Source organism: Myotis brandtii, unplaced genomic scaffold, assembly GCF_000412655.1.
Source record: "Myotis brandtii unplaced genomic scaffold, ASM41265v1 scaffold7385, whole genome shotgun sequence".
NCBI classification, from domain to species: Eukaryota; Metazoa; Chordata; class Mammalia; order Chiroptera; family Vespertilionidae; genus Myotis; species Myotis brandtii.
In genome coordinates, this window is record NW_005370936.1 from 39,270 (window position 1) to 44,248 (window position 4,979).

The 4,979-nt window shown below is 44.2% G+C and overlaps 1 pseudogene; it reads right to left on the reverse strand.

The window, feature by feature from the left end:
• Positions 1–947: 947 nt before the first annotated feature.
• Positions 948–2,214, reverse strand: LOC102254070 (annotated as a pseudogene).
• Between the last annotated feature and the right edge of the window lie 2,765 nt (positions 2,215–4,979).

A 4,979-nucleotide genomic window follows, 5' to 3' on the forward strand; every position in this document is an offset into this window, starting at 1 on the left:
ACACTGGCCTGGCAGACAGGGATCATTTTCTACTGGAGGTTGGTGCATTGGGAATGGGTTCCCATGCTATAGTGTCTCCATATCTCCTACGTGTTTCTATGTGGTTTCTTTCTCACTTGTTGTGTAGAAGCTGCTCAGTCAGCCCCCAGGTATTCTTCAGGGGGAACTGCTCTGTCTGTAGGTATGAATTCAATGTGTTCATGGGAGGAGGTGAGTTCAGGGTCTTCTTACACTGCCTTTTTGGACAGGAAGATACAGATCTTACACTAGAGATGGGATCTTACAGGGTGTTGGACGGGGTGAGATCTCCTTTTAGGTGCTCAGGTTCTCCAGGAGGTTAGACAGGATTTGACTAGGCCAGTAGAGAAGGAATTTAGAAATTCCCTCCTGTAAACTAGCTGCCCAGTCAGAGAAACCATTAACCCATCAATCAGGGGATAGGAAACCAGCACCCATGAGGTAGTCTTATCCCAAACATACATTATTTCATTAATCCTCACAATAGGCCTTCAGCAGGTATAATTGTTGGCATTTTATTAATGTGGACAATTAGAGTGGGAGACATTAAACAACTTGAGATAGCTTCCCTGTCTAGCTTCCAACTTGGTGTATGGTTGATTTAAAACCTAACCCTTACACGCGGGAACATTTTCCTACCTCTCCCAAATGGTCTTCACAATAAAGCTAAGCTGAAACATACTAGTGCCCTCCTCCAGATTACCACTGGAGTCTTTCAGCGTGATGATGGTGAGGATGGGCTGCCAGTTCACACCTCCCATGTAGGAACTGTTACACATGACATTGTAGTGAATGATGGTACAGTCAGAGTCCACGTCAGGTAACACATAGGGCATATCCCTACTATGTTGAAATGTATTTTTGAAACATACTAGTGCCCCCCCAAACAAACCATCATTGCAGGCCAACTTCTTTAGCAGAGTCCTAGGCTAAGGTGAATGGAATTCTGGGGTGTTTCTGAGGCACATCTGTACCAAGCAGAGGTTTAAGCTCCTATGCCCCCCACAATGCCAGGAAATGGGGACAAGGGTGGAGGTGTCAACAGGGGGAAGGAAGCAGAGGTGGTCTGAGTGAGGTCCCTCTCTCTTGAACATGAGGTTTTTTTTATTGTGGGAGGTAGATTGCCCCTTTTTAGATAGACTTCAGTGGCTGGAGAGTCTTGCTCCCCTCTGGGTTCTTTCCATCCTTTAGCTCTAAGGCTTCATTCAGTTCTGGGAATGTCTGGAAGAGTTCATGGATCTGAAGGGTGAAATATTCTCCATTTAATTGCATCTTTTGTTGGGGAGAGGAGTTGGTGTTGGTGGGCAGTGCTCAATTCATGTTCCCAGTGGGCTGCTTGAGTCAGGACTTTCCCTTCTTGTGGAAATTTTCTTCTTCTGGGTGCCGGTCTCTCCAGGGATAGGGGCAAGCACACACCTCAAAGCTGTTCTCTCCCAGCAGATGACCACTGGAGTCTTTCAGCGTGATGATGGTGAGGATGGGCTGCCAGTTCACACCTCCCATGTAGGAGCTGTTACACATGAAGTTGTAGCGAATGATGGTACAGTCAGAGTCCACGTCAGGTGGCTCATAGGACATATCCCTACTATGTGGAAATGTATTTTTTTTCATGCAAATACTCAGCACATAAATTCCCTTCCACCCAGATAAGATGCTGAGAAAGGGCCGGACTATCGCTAGAGTCAGAGCAACACACAGGGTAGGAACAGTGCCTCATGACCTCTGTCATGTACCTGAACTTCTCATAGATGGCCATGGCACAGACACAGGTACTGAGTGGGGGCGGGGAGCTGACATACACTTGTAGGGGGCCAGTTTTTGCTAGCTGGCAAAACAATAAGTTGAGGGTAGAGGAGTATATGCAGTTTACACACCTGCTGTCCCAGAATTCAGGAATCCTAAGCAGACACCATAGCTGTCAGGGTAGGTCTTCTGGGAAGGGACAAAGGATGACAAGGGCCAGAAGGGGCCTGGTGCTGGGATAGCAGCTGCTGGTGCAGGAGTTGCTGGCATACTGGGGGCTTCATTTGGATCTTTGTCCAGACAGGTTACAAGGTCTGGGGACAGCAGCAGTTCATCCATTGCCAGGGATACTTCGAAGGTCAGAACATTGTTTGCATGATGTTTTTGCCAGTCCGACAATGTCTCCTGACTTCAAAGGGGCCCCATGAAGTGTTCTGACTGTGGCACCTCCATTGCAGCTCCCAGGAAGGCAGTATGGCTGTCAAACCACAGGGGACTGTATCATGGTCCTGGGAAGCATACTGGTATGTGACCCCGGGGACCCAGATGATACCTACCTTTAGTTGTTGGTGCTGGACTTTTTGCCAGATGTGTATTTTGTTTCTTGATTACCATTTGCATAGTTTTTTTTCTCACTTTTTTTGGGTTTTCATTTATTTATTTTTTATTGAATTTATTGGGGTGACATCACTAATAAAATTATATAGGTTTCTATAATACAGCATCTATGTATTGTATTGTGTGTTCACTACCCCAAGTCAAGTCTTCTATCACCATATATCCCTCCCCCAACCTCTCCTGCCTAGACAGTTTTAACAGTGCCATCTGTATACTCCAGTCTCTTGCACTGGGCAGTATGTAGTTCTCTCTGGTCATTAATAAACTTTATAATTTTGCTGCCATCTAATTGTACTCTAACAGTTGTACCATCTGGGAAATGGTTTGTTTTTCTCCATTAGGAAAGAACTTTTCATTGTTTTGGGACGGGTGGGAGGGGGGAAGGGAGAGAGAGAGAGAGAGAGAGAGAGAGATCTATGCGTGAGAGAAACATTCATCAGTTGCCTCATGTAAGTGCCCCATGGATGGAACCTGCAACCCCTCAACCCCAGTATGCGTCATGATCGGATGTAACCCTTCAGTGCACAGGGTGAACCACCAAGTAACACAGGCTAGATGTAGACAACTTTTTAATAATCTGGTCAGGAAATATGATTTATTTTCTTCCATCTGGAAAATGTTTTTATATCTTTCCCCTTGAGAAATGCCAGACTTTTAGCTCTTCTGGGTAAATGGTGTGAGTGGTCCGGGAGGTTGCATGGTAGTAGATCACTTATCTGACACGACGTGCTTCACATCACCATTGAAGAGTGTGACAGCCTTTCCCTTTGTACTCATTCATTTTTGAGTTCTTTTTGGAAGCTATAGCATGGTATAATGGGTCCAACCTTTCTCTGAGGTACGAATGGTTGTCTCAGTTTTAAGTAGCACCTGATAAGATCCTTCCTAGGCTGGCTCGAGCCTGTCTTTTTCCAGATCTTGATCATAATGAGATCACTGGGTAGTTAAGGATGCACTGGGAATTCAAGAGGTGGAGTCTGGGCAAGTAGTTCTTATAACCTGAGGGAGGGTAAAGTAGAGGAGAGGCCCAACACATAGTTTGTAAAAAATTGATCTTGGTTTTCATGGTTGGAAAGTCAGAATTTTGACCTAAATAAGGTAATCCATGCCCTGATCGGTTTGGCTCAGTGGATAGAGCGTCGGCCTGTGGACTCAAGGGTACCGGGTTCAATTCCGGTCAAGGGCATGTACCTTGGTGGCGGGTGCATCCCCAGTAGGGGTTGTGCAGGAGGCAGCTAATCGATGTTTCTCTCTCATCAATGTTTCTGACTCTCTGACCCTCTCCCTTCCTCTCTGTAAAAAAATCAATAAAGTATATTTTAAAAAAATAAGGTAATCCATAAAGTATCTCATAAGGCGATATCCCAATGTCTTTATGGAGGGCGGGGGGAGGGGTGGGGTGCATTGTTCTAATTCTGAGAAGCACAATTGGGAAAAATTTTGTCCAGGGGAGCTTGATTTCTAGGATTAATTTGGTGATGTGTCTTTTCAGAGTTTGGTTTATTCTTTCTACTTTATCTGAGGAGGATGGGTACCAGGTGTGTGGTATTCCCATTTTTTCCCCAATCATTTCATTAGTTCCTTGATAATAGTGGCCATAAAATGGCTTCTATTATCCAAATCTATGTTCTGAACCAATCCAAAGTGAAGGATTATATTTCCTTTTTTTAAAAAAATATATTTTTTTAATAATTTCAGAGAGGAAGGGAGAGGGAGGGAGAGATAGAAACATCAATGATGAAAGAGAATCACTGATCGGCTGCCTTCTGCACGCCTCCTACTGGTGATCAAGCCAGCAACCCGGGCATATGCCCTTGGCCGGAATTGAACCCAGGACCTTTCAGTCTGCAGGCCGATGCTCTATCCACTGAGCCAAACCAGTTAGGGCGGGCTGGATGACCTTTAATAGGGTCACAGAAGTCAAAGAAAAATATTCTTCTATAAAGGAAACATAACAGACATTCATCCAGCTATGATGATGTCACTGGGATCAGACATGTCCTCCTGGAATAAACAATAATAAAATCATTCAACATATGTTTAAGGAACTGTGTTAGACATTAAATAATCACCAGCACAGGGATGTGACCCTGCAGCAAAGAGAGATATTACAATTTTTCTAACCTACTGTGTTGAGACTATTTCTGGACTGCAGAGCAGAGAGGAGAATGCCATGGGCAGAGCTGCCTCATTAAGATAAAGAGACAGAGATCAGCATTCATGGATGTTGAGGTGGTTAGAATTTTTGGAGTGGAATACCAGAGAAAAGGAAGCTAGGCAAAGAGAGAGAGCTCCAGAAATCTACATAGGGCAGTGATGGCGAACTTTTGAGCTAGGCGTGTCAGCATTTTGAAAAACCCTAACTTAACTCTGGTGCTGTGTCACATATAGAAATTTTTTGATATTTGCAACCATAGTAAAACAAAACTTTATATTTTTGATATTCATTTTATATATTTAAATGCTATTTAACCAAGAAAAATCAATAAAAAAGGGTTCGCGTGTCACCTCTGACACGCATGTCATAGGTTCGCCATCACTGATATAGGGATTCTCAAACCGGGTGCTGAATACTGTGCTATATATGAGGTGAGGCAAGG